Genomic DNA, 13,288 nt, shown 5'->3' with positions numbered 1-13,288 from the left:
ACTCACAGACTAAGTAGTTGAACCAGCCCAAAATGGAAGCTCGTCTTGAGAAAATAGGGCTTAGATTAATGACCAATTGACTTTAGTCCAAGTGGAAGATTGTTAGATGTATGTCTTAGAAGCCAATTATTGGCTGACATATTTTTATTCTATGATATATATTTATACTTAAATTATTGATTTAATCCATAAAAGATAAGTTTTTCTTTTCTATTCAAGTATTATGCATCCTTGTATCGTCTTTGAAATTGATGTTACGATACATATTCTCAAATATTGAGAATTAGAGGCATATATGATCGATTCTTAAATTGCTTCCAGTCATAGGATAGTCATGAAGATGGTGATCCTTCCAAATAGATTGGTGTATGATTCGCTTCCTTCAGAATAGATGAGTCTCTAATTTATAGTGTAGAGATACTGAGCGAAAAATACAGATAGTTGTTAGAGAATAACTAGTACTAATTGTGACCGTACGAGAGATTACATGGAGTTCTATTCGATCGTCAGTGATTATTTCGATGCTGTAGTTGTGTGACTGATTCTTTGACCTACAGTATCATAATTGCTCACAATAAGACTGCTGTAGTTTGACTATACATAAATATTAACTCAATTATGATTTTTATAGTGGATGTTGGCTTCAGTTGGTTGAGCTATGCGAGTGACGTATGCATCTAGATGGGATCTATCTGTTGGAATGCATAGGCGATTTCATGTATGTATTTCAAAATTTTTTCAAAAAAATTACAATGAATGATAACTAGATTAATCAAATTAATCTAACATGCATATGATCTAAATCATCAAATCAACCTACTCTAGGATCTATGACATGTTATGTTGCATATAAAATCTGAAAGATACTGAAGATAAAATCAGCATGCATGCATATGAGCAGTAGATCACATCTACTTCCAATCTGAGTTCAGAACTCGATACCTGAGTGTGGATCGATGATCACTGCTATTGAAAGATATTGTAAAGAGGATTCTTGCTGGTTTCTTATAGCCGCACATACGTCTGACCTCTACAAAAAATCCACTCGAAGCTTCGATCTGATCGATCTTCTCGGAAGTGCTAGCTCACATAAAGACCTTCTTCTTGACTGAACTGCATCCTTTCTTTAAATTTTTAGAATTTTTCTAGAGATTAAAGATGGATTTCTAGAGGAAATGAAGAGATGGAAGAAAGATGAAGAAGAAAATATTTTTTCTCTAATTTATTCTCTTTCCAAACCCTTAGAATTAAAAACTTGAAATTCAGGTTTTTGCACACACCTCAAGAGAAAAGACTCTTCTCTTTATTTTTCACATCATAAACCATACCCAATTTTTTTTCACATGAAGAGCTCTCTTCTGGTATCTTATACGCATAAAAGAAACTACAAAAATCCCTTTTATAGGCATGTAAGGAGATGGGGTGAAGAGTCCTAGTGATCCTGGACTCTTACAGGATTTCACCTCTCTTTACAATTTCACATCCCAAAATATGTCAAAACAAATATGGGACGCTCCTTCTCATATTTTTTTATGGTAAATTAGTTCTCTAGCTAATCTTCCATGAAAAATCTCCTCAAAATATTGTATATATAAGGAAAAAAAAAATATTGGCGTGGAGAGGTTGATCTGGATGAGAACAGATTCTCCTGATAAGGAATATTTTGAAATCTAATTTTAAAACTTTTCTTTTATCAAAACTAAATCAGATTTGGATGTGAGATAGAGAAGAAAAAAAATCTTTGTTGTGAAAAAATCTCACACAAAATAATTTTGTGCATGGAGATATATGGCTTGCAAGCTGGATTGGCGTAAGGGAGAAGAGTCCTATTCCAATAAGGACTCTTAGTTTTTTTATTTGAATCCAAACCAAATCAAGTTTAGCCCAAATAAAATATATGAAACTCAATCTAATTAGGTTCATAAATTTTTAATCAAATTTCAATCAAATTAATAATTGATTGAACCAAAATCCTGATTAAATTAGGGATAATTCTTCCTTAACGATTAGGTCATCTCATAACCTAATCGGATCAAACCTAATTGAATTCAATTTAATTAGATTTTATTTAATTTTTTTTATTTAATCAAATTGAGCTAATTATCAATCTAATTACTAATTAATCCTTCATTAATTTACTAATACTCAATAAATTAATTTATTATAATTTTTGCATAAGGTTAACCATCAATCGAATTGACGATTAAGCCCTTGAATGATTCTCAATCATTGATCAGCTACACGATCAGTCAGAAATTTTTTTTGAGTGTGATCCCATAGGTTCGAACCTAAGTCGGTAGCATAGAAATACCTTTCTGAACCAATCGATATAACCATCTAGCAATGATGATCCGACATCTGGATAGGTCGAATGAAGGCGAAGCAACATTCAAGAACCTATTGACGTATGGTTATCGTATAATTCATCACTTTGATTCTAATACTCGAAGATGACCTAGGATTTAACTGTCAATCCTAGATAATACATTATATTTCAATCTTTTTCAAATCCATCATATGGATTATCCGGGCTCAGATTTTGCTAAATTAAAATACACTAATGCATATCTCCTACTAATTCGAAGGGGTCAATTCCATCTTGACTCAGCACCGACTTGACAAGTACTTGACTATACCCAAAAATCTTCCGTCACTAAATTAAAAACTCAATTAGTCTGACACCAAAGTACAGTAAGTTGCTTGTAAGTCATCGTGATGATCTCAGATCGGAGGGATACTTCTACCCATACCCTTCACGAGCTATCCTTGACAGCAGAGTGCTCCACAGTTGGTCATGTTTAGTGACGATGTACCCCTACATCTCACCTACTTGTCATACTAGTATCTTCATACTATTTGATTACGAGGACAATCAATGCATATGGCACACAACGACCTACGCTTGATATCGCTATCATCCTAGTAATAGCGTATCGTTTGATCGTGAATCAATTTAAGGACTATGCGATAAATTCTCTTTTATCGATCAAAGTAGTCCTAAAGACTTCATCACAACATAGGAGTTCGTTAGAAGATATAACTTTATGATAAAAAAAAGTCAAATAACTTTTATTATTGATCAATTCATATATATATTTATAATCAGCGTAATTATCCAACGATTGGCTTTAGGACATAATTCTCAATAACTCCTACTTGGACTAAAGCCAATCAGTATAGTATCATATATCCATCTTCGATTTATCATCTCAGAACTCCTGGATACCGAGGCTTTAGTAAATGGGTTGGTCAAGTTCTCCTTTCCGTCATTCTTCTAAAGATTGACGTCATCTTAACAGATTTTCTGAATAAGGTGGTATCAATGCAGAATGCTTGGTAAGCTAGTGGAACTTCAGCTTCTTGGCATGAGCTATAGCTCCAGTGCTGTACAATACAGCAGGACCATCATCGAAGGATGCCACTCCTAGCTTACCAGTGAATATGTACAATCACATAGCTTCCTTGCAAACATCGGATGTTGCAATGTATTTAGCTTCGCAATTTGAATTTGGCTATATTTTTCTATTTGAAATCTTTCCAGCAGATTGCTCTATTATTTAAGATAAGGATGTATTCTGACATATTCTTCCTATTATTATGTCCAACTAAAAATTAAAATCAAATTCTACAGATTTTAAGTCAGATTCTCCATAATCGAATCACCAGTCTTTAATATTTCTCAAATACCTAAGGATGTCCTACCAGTGATTCTAATCTAGATCTTGTAAGTATCCACTCACTACCCTAGTGAGTATACCATATCCGGTCTCATATATAGTATAATGATAGAATAAATTCTACTCATAAATACTCTATATATGTTGGACTGAAAAAATCCAAGCAGCCTTTTAGATCTATCTCTATAGATCTTCATCACTAGGATGAGAGATGCTTTTCTCAAAGTTCTTTATGGAGAACAATAATAACAGTGAAATCTTTATTCCTTATAATGTAAGGAATGTTATTTTCGATTAAGAAAATTTCATTCACATACAAGATAAAAAATACACTCATAGAACTATTAACCTATTTGTATTTGCAGGGTTCTTCTTCATTCTCAACGAAGCCATGCATTTTGACCACTTATCAAAATGCACGTTTCAACTCCAAAATATTTAGCATTGCCATAAGAGAAAATATTTCGTTATGGTCAATACCATAATGTTGACAATATCCTTAGGCAACCAGACGAGCTTTGTAGGTCTCCACCTTCTCATCTGTGCTACTCAGATCCTATTGGAGATCCACTTACACTCTATGGGTATTACTCCTTCGAGTAGATCGAGTGTCCATACATCGTTGACCTTCATAGACTCTATTCCAAGTCATTAATCAGAATCGAATCTCTGTATGACATCCATGTAGGTGGTCAAATCCTTGTTATTCTCATCGAGTTCAACAGGATCACATCTCAAAACTAGATATCAAAGTATCTATCCGACAGATGTGGTACTCTACTGGATCTCCTTAATAATGCCTCTACAATGGGTTTCGAGTTTGATCTAATCAAATCCGATTCTATGGGTTCACTAGATTATGTCGGTTCTTCTACATGTCGAATTTCATAAGTTTCACATTAAAGGCATCAGTACCTTCACCAAGGTACTCCTTTTCTAAAAAGAATACCGAACAACTCTTATTCTTTAGCATGGTAGAAGTTATATCCCCTAGATTCTTTGGTTATCCTACAAAATAATATATATAGGATCGGGATCCAAGCTAATCGGTCTGCAAATGCTTGATATAAAATAAACACTCCCAAATCCTAAGGTAAGAAAGTATTGACTTATGCCTAGTTGATATCTCATATAGAGTCTTGATGACTGATTAATTTGAAATCCAATTTAGAATATAACAAGTAGTCTCAAGAGTATAATCTTAAAAGGAGACTGACAGACTTTTAAACCCCGTCATGGATCGAACTATATCTAACAAAGTCGATTCCAATAGGAGAGAATCCTATTCTTTTCTAGATATGTTGAAACTTACCAGAAGGATATTCTCCTCTTTGGTCTGATCGAAGAATTTCAATGCTCTTCCTAGTTTATTTCTCTATCATATTATGAAATTATTTGAATATTTTAAATAATCCAAATTTATGGCAAATATTTTTGTAGATCCAAAGCATCAGTATGTATCAGATTCAGAATATCATTGGCTTGTTTACCTTTTCTAGCAAAAGGTGATTTAGTCATCTTGCTAAGGAGATAGGATTGACAGGTTGACAATGATTCACAATCATTGATCTGAAGAATTATCCTGTTGATCCTATTCTTGCTTATATGACCGAGCCTAAATTGTCAAAGATACGAATCCATGATATTATCTACTTTAGAAGTTTGATTGTTGTGTACTATACACTAATAGGCTGTGATTATTCGTAAATATCATTTTTCAGTTGTCCACATGATTTTGACATCATTCATAATAAAATCATAAAATTATTAGATAATAGTGACGATCACTAAAATGATATTGTTGGAATTGAAAATAAGCTTAATGATTTTTAAAATCAGGATTCGAATATGACTTCTAACTCCAATGTTCAGAAATCTCTTACGGTTTTTAATATTTCTACTAATCTGAAGTTGTTGCAATAATTTGCATGGACTTTTGATATCCAATATCTAGGTAGTAGTATCACAGATAAAGAAATCATAAGGTGTTATCATATTAGTACCTTGTTCAGCAATCCTTTGTTGATTTCTTAGCCTATTCGGATCAAGAAACTTTGTCAGACTAGGTTAATCTTAGACTCTTTTGTCAGTTCGGACTCATTAGCCTAAGCACGACTCTTTACACTTTTTTTTTTCTTAAAAAATTATTGTCACACTAAAGACACATCTTCAGAGGTGTGAAAGAACTCCTTCAACATTTGAAGAATTTTCTCTCACTGAGCATCATCGAATTTACAACTAAATTCGTATTCTTTGTTACTCTCAATAACACCACACGGTGACATGATCATTTGGCCTCTTCTGATAAGTGTGTTTGATCGCATCATATATGTTGGATGTGATAACCTCAGGTGCTGGATCCATAATCATATTTAAGATCCATTTATGCTCTAGAACTATTTGCAACTTTCGATATCAATTATCGAAGTTGGATCCTATAAATCACTGTCAAACAGTGAATGGAGTAACGGACATCTAGCCATAACTGTAAGAAAAATATAATACCTCTATGTTTATGAATTGATTAAGCCTAAAGATTTAGACTTTAATTTAAAGGTTCTCCCACTATTTTGATCGAATTGGTAGCCTTTACCTCCAATCTGAAGAATTACTTTAATTCCTTAATGGGTACTAGAATCCACACAGACTGCATACAAGTCCGAAGATGGCTCGATCAACTTATATGCATCTATGGATAGGTTCTCAATCAATTATTTCTCTAAATAATTTTTAGTAATTAATTTTAACTCAAATTTTATTTCAGTAGGCGATGGGCCTCCACTGAAAATTTTGATTAGGTCAAACTATTAACATAAACCTACTCAGTGTTTCTAACTATGAATGATTAGGTCCAAGAATGGCTCGATCAATCCAACCATCATCAGATAGTACAACAGAGTCATCATATGATGAATGATAATTCTATCATTCAGACAGAACACCAGACGGATGGCACCTATATTGTCAATCAGAAATAATGGATCTATTATTATTCATCTTAATGGGAGGCTATGATCTAATTATCCCTATAACTAGCTCATTTTATAGACCTAATAATTGAAAAAATTTAATCAATTTAGAGAAGAGATGAGAAGAGATCAACCTATAAATCACAATCCTCCGACTGACTTCACCAGGTCATTGAATTAAATTAAAGTCATACTAGTTGAACTGGCACCTAGATCAGTCATACTGATCAACCTAAATGACATGGGTCAACTCGAATCACTTAGCGGTCTAATCAAGACATAATCCACCAAATTGATCAGATAAGTTAGATCGATGGGAGGGACTGCTAAGCTTGCCTTAGATACCATCGAAATGGTCAGGTAAGCCACTTTCAATTAAAAATCACCGATCGAAATGTCAAACTTATCTTAGACACCAATTGGTTACTTAGTTTTGATTGGACTAACCTAATGATTCGGGTTCAACCACTAAGCTATAATCAAGGTCCATTTGGTCTAATCAAAGACATGGACTTGACCATCTACAATTATTATATTGGTTCTAGAGAAATTCTGATTTAATCTAATTCAATATTTGGTTAAATTTAATCAATTTTTCTAGTCAGTCTATTAACTCTTTAATTCTAACTTTAGGTCTAACCCAATTAAGATGATCTAATTTGATCTAATCCATGCCTCATATTTTATGCGAATGACATTAAATCTTTAATTTACAATTCTAGATCTAATCGATTCTACACTTAATTCTCAATTAAGTTCAGCATCAATATGGGTTTAGATTTTAAAAATAATTTTCACATGTAAATCATAAAATTTTTTAGATCAAATCTAAATTTTTTATGATTTTAAATTAAAATAATTTTGATTAAATAAGATTAGATGTAACTAACTTTTTCGCAACTTGCATCACATACAACAACACCTAGGGTTTCAAGATCTAGGATTTTGCAAGAAGGTAAATTTTCTCCTTTCACTTTCTTCTTCATAGGATCTAATCACATGGCATCCATACATGCCATAAGAGCACCCCATCGAATAGAAAGAGAGGGTCTTTAAATTCTTCTTGCTTCTATGACCAGACGGCCTGATGATCAACTCAATCCAAGTACTTGCAAATCAGATCATCTAATCTAATCACATATCATATATGCATGAATTTAGATCTAATCTAAATTATATCAGATCTGATTATAATTTTATATCACATCTAAATTAGATCATAAACATCGTATGTATAATATAAAATTAGATTTTATTAAGGATCAGTACAAATTAGGACAACCTTTTCACTTTAAGGGGTAAACCCCACAGCAGAACAACTTTATATCAGTTTGTGTGATCAATTATTAATTAAATTTAAATCTAAGATATCACATATCAAATTTAAATAAAGTTAAATTTTAAATTTAATATGCACATATAACATGTCATAATGAATTTAGGCTCCGATACCATTATTGGAATGCGTAGATGATTTCAGGCATGATTTTGAATTTTTTTTTTAAAAATTATAGTAGAAGACAACTAGATTAATCAAATTAATCTAATACGTATATGATCTAATCATCAAATCAATCTACTCTAAGATCTATGACATGTTATATTGTATATAAAATCTGAAAGATACTGAAGATAAAATCAGCATGCATGCATGTGAGCAGTAGATTACATCTACTTTCAATCTGAGTTCAGAACTCGATACTGAGTGTGGATCGATGATCGTCACTGAGATATGATAGAGAGGATCTTTTCTGATTTTTTACAGCCACACACGCATTTGGTCTCTATGAAAAATCCACTCGAAGCCTTGATCTGATTGGTCTTCTCGAAAATACTAGCTCACGCGAAGATCTTCTTCTTGATTGAATTAGATCCTTTCTTCAAATCTCTAGAATCTTTTTAGAGGTTGAAGATGGAGTTCTGGAGGAGATGAAGAGGTGAAAAAAAGATGAAGAAGAAAATATTTTTTTTTAATTTATTCTCTCTTCCCAAACCCTTAGAACCAAAATCCTAAAATTCAGATTTTTATGCACACCCCAAGAGAAAGGATCCTTCTCTCTATTTTTTATGTCATGAACCATATCCAAAGTTTCTTTCACATGAAGACCTCTCTTCTGATATCTTATACGCATAAAAGAAACCACAAAAACCCCTTTCATAGGCATGTAAGGAGGTGGGGTGAAGAGTCTTAGTGATCTTGGACTCTTACAGAATTTCACCTCCCTTCACAATTTCACATCCCAAAATATATCAAAAAAAATATGGGACATTCTTTTCCATATTTTTTTATAGTAAATCAGTTCTCTAACTAATCTTTCATAAAAAATTTCCTAAAAATATCGCACATATAAGGAGAAAAAATTTTATTGGCATGGAGAGGTTGATCTGGATGAGAATAGATTCTCCTTATAAGGAATATTTTAAAATCTAATTTCAGAATCTTTCTTTTATCAAAATCTAATTAGATTTAGACATGAGATAGATAAGTGAAAGAACTCTTTGGTGTGAAAAAATCTCATACAAAATAATTTTGTGCATGGAGATATATGACGTGTAAGCTGGGTTGGCGTAAGGGAGAAGAGTCCTATTTCAATAAGGACTCTTAATTTTCTTATTTGAATCCAAACCAAATCACATCTGATTTAGTCCAAATAAAATATATAAAATCCAATCTAATTAGGTTCATAATTTTTTAATCAAATTTTAATCAAATTAAAAATTGATTGAACAAAGTCCTGATCAAATCAGGGATAATTATTTCTTAGCGATTAGGTCTTCTCATAACCTAATCGGATCAAATCTAATTGAATCTAATTCAATTAGATTTTATTTAATCCTCTTTGTTCAATCAAATTAAGCTAATCAGTAATCTAATTACTAATTAATCTTTTATTAGTTCACTAACACTTGGTGAATTAATTTATTTTAATTTTTGCATAAGGTTAACCATCAATCGAATTGACGATTAAGCCCTTGAACGATTCTCAATCATTGATCAGCCACATGATCAGTCAGAAATTTCTTTTGAATGTGACCCCATAGGTTCGAACTTAAGCCGGTAGTATAGAAACATCTTTCTGAACCAATCGATGTAACCATCTAGCAATGATGACTCGACGTCCGGATAGGTCGAATGAAGACGTAGCAACATTCAAAAATTTATTGACATATGGTTACCATATAATTCATCTATTTGATCCAAATGCTTGAAGACGATCTAGAATTTAACTGTCAATCCTAGATAAGTCATCCATATTATATTTCAATCTTTTTCAAATCCATCACATAGATTATCCGGACCCAGATTTTGCTAAATTGAAATACACTGGTGCATATCTCTTACTAATTCAGAGGGGTCAATCCCATCTTGACTCACGCATCGATTTGACAAGTACTTGACTGTACCCAAAAATCTTCTGTTACTGAATTAAAAACTCAATTAGTTCGGTACCAAAGTATAGTGAGTTATTTGTAAGTCATCGTGGTGACCTCAGGTCAGAGGGACACTTATACCCATACTCTTTGCGAGTTATCCTTGACAGCAGAGTGCTCCACAGTTGGTCATGTTCAGTAACGATGTACCCCTATATCTCACCTGCATGCTATACCAGTATCTCCATACCATTTGATTACGAAGACAACCAACGCATATGGCACACAACGACCTACACTTGATATTGCTATTGTCCTAGTAATAATGTATCATTTGGTTGTGAATTAATTTAAAGACTACGCGATAAATCTTTTTTTATCGATCAAAGTAGTCCTAAGAACTTCATCATAACATAGGAGTTCATTAGAAGATGTAATCTTGTGATAAAAAATAAAATAATTTTTATTATTAATCAATTCATATATATATTTATAATCAGAGCAATCATCCAACGATTGGCTTTAGGATAATTTCCAACACTATCGACCTTGATAGAGAAGAGTAGTCCCATGAAATTTGAGAAGTTGAGTCTACAAGTCTATGGCCATAGCAGTTTGATTGATGAAAAAAAATTATTTAGAATCACTATTGTACTTAAGCTGATTGGATTTATTATATGACTGATGATGAGGTTTGATGATTTATCCATGACCTGCCATCTAGTCGAGATTCACGATAGAAGGACTGTATCATATATTAACTATACCTAGAGGCTCTATTTTCATTCTGCTGGGTTGCCACTACATATTGCTAGATGTCACTGGTGGATTGTGAGAGCTCAATAGGATCATTTTGGATAAATAATCTTTGTCAAGTTAGAGTGAAACTGTTTCGATCCACTGAAAAGAGTTTCAATGATATCTATGATAGAGATCATGGTATGTTTCATTACCAGACAGAATTGAATCAATGGGGTCATATATAAGGGAGAAGACCTGGATTGATTATAATTGGACTTATGAAGCACCAATTAATACAGATTTAGAGAAATTCTATTGGGTTCATGTTAACCTTGCTAGCACCTGGGTGGATCCAATTTTTTTTATGGTTGATTTACTTATATGATAAATTTTAACCAATTTCTGTATTTAATTTGAATCTAATTGAATTTGATTCAATAAGATCTAATGGTTGGATATTTAATTTATGACTTGGATTAAATCAAAAAAGAGTTTCTTAATTTTATTTATTAAGAACCCTTAAAGAGAATTTATAGAACCATGTGGGCTGATTTGTGCATCTAATTGGGTCCCATATGATGGGACGCTTAGAGTAGGGTGTGGTTTTGGGTAAGTAATGGGTGGCACTCCATTTACTTGGTCCAATTATATTATGGCTAGAAATTCTAATATGATTAGAATGAGAGATCCTAATTTGATTAGGACATCCTTAAGTTATCTATATAAAAGACCCTAGCCCTTTAGTTGTGATATAAGCTCTCTCTACCATTGTTGCCGCCACCCTTCACTGAGCCCACACCTCTCATCCTCTTTCTCTCTCTAGCCCACACCTCTCCTCTCTCTTGGCATCCTCCCTTGGAGCCAAAAAGAGGATGGGCGGCACATAGAGAGTGGTTTCAATTGTTGGCGCTACTTGTTTGATTCTTGTTCCCTTTACTCTCAAGTTTATTGAGAGTTAGTTATAATCAATTTTTGATTGTTATTCTTCTTGATTAGTTTAAAAATCAAGAAAAATTTTTGGTTTCTTCAAGAATCAAGAAAAAAAAGATCAAAATGGTTCAAAATTAAAAGTCTCTCCAGGCTTGGTTCAAGCCTATTCAGACTTTTGGTTCAAGCAAGCAAGAGTCAAAAGAATCTATTCAGACTGATCCTGTGGATATCCGTAGAGGCAGGATGCTTGTGCTACTGATTCAGAACCTGTCCAGACCCAGATCTAGGGATTGAATCAGATTCAATATCAGTTATAAGTTGGAAGCAAAAGGAAAGTGATTCAGATATGTGAATTGATTACATACTTTCATTTGTTATTTCTAAAATCAGTTTATGTTAATTTCAGTATATGAACTAGATCCATATGTGCTTTCATATGATGAATACATGTTTAGATTAAAAATATTTTAATTTAATTTTTTCACTATGTTTTGGATTTAGAAAAATTTTTGAAATCCACATGTACTAATATCTATAGAAAATACAACAAAGGAAAGGAAAGGAAGGAGGAGTGTGCATCCATTTCCTATTGAGAAAGGTGGGTCCACCTCAATCCATGCCAAACTTTCTAGCCCAAGATTTTTATGAAATTTGGACTCTACCAAGGCATGTAGACTTTCATATACATGCATCTATTTCCATCGCTAAAAAATAAGAAATTAACCTCACCAGAAAAAAAAAATCAATCTCTCGTCACCTAAAAATAAAAAAAAAAAATCTCACTCCAACATATCATTCATTGCCAATAAAAAAAAAAAGAAAAAAAAATCCATCCAACCAAAGAACCATGCAATATCACAAAAAAAAAAAATTGATTTTGGGACTCCCATCTATACTGAATGTCTCATCTTAAGACCTTTATTGGATTAAGACTCCTTGGGGAAGGAAGGAGGCATGTGCATCTATCTCCCATCATAAAAAAAAAAGAAAGAAAAGAAAACAAAATGGAGCATATCAATCATCGTCGAAGAAAGGAGGAATGAGTTGTGCAATATCAAAAAAATTCTAAAATTAGGACTTCATTTGTACCGAACTTCTTATTAAGGAAGGAGGGTCCACCCATCGCTAAAATTCCAGGATAAAAAAGAAGGCGAATAAAAAGGGAACGAATTGTGCAATATCAAAAAAAATTGAAATTAAAATTCTGTCCATATTGAATTCCTATCAAAGAAGGCAGATCTAGCCCATCACTAAAATTTAAGGAAACAAAAAGAATATACAAAAAAAAAGGAATGAGTCATGCAATATCAAAAAATATTCTGAAATTAGGACTCATCCATGCCGAATTTCCTATCAAGTAAGGTGCCTCCATCCCATCGCTAAAATTCAAGGAAACAAAAAGAAGATGCATCCATCTCTTATTACCAAAAACAAAAACTTTGCGCCTCCATATCCTACCTCCAAAAATTAATGAAGAAAATAGCACGAGGTGTCGTGCAACATTAAAAAAAAAATTATGGGATTCCCATCCATGCCAAACTTTCTAAGATTTTTATTGGGATTGGAACTCCATCCAACAGCATCAAACAAATCCTATGA

The sequence above is a fragment of the Elaeis guineensis genome, chromosome 1 (genome assembly GCF_000442705.2).
Source record: "Elaeis guineensis isolate ETL-2024a chromosome 1, EG11, whole genome shotgun sequence".
Classification (NCBI taxonomy): domain Eukaryota; kingdom Viridiplantae; phylum Streptophyta; class Magnoliopsida; order Arecales; family Arecaceae; genus Elaeis; species Elaeis guineensis.
Note: the sequence above shows the minus strand (reverse complement) of the source record.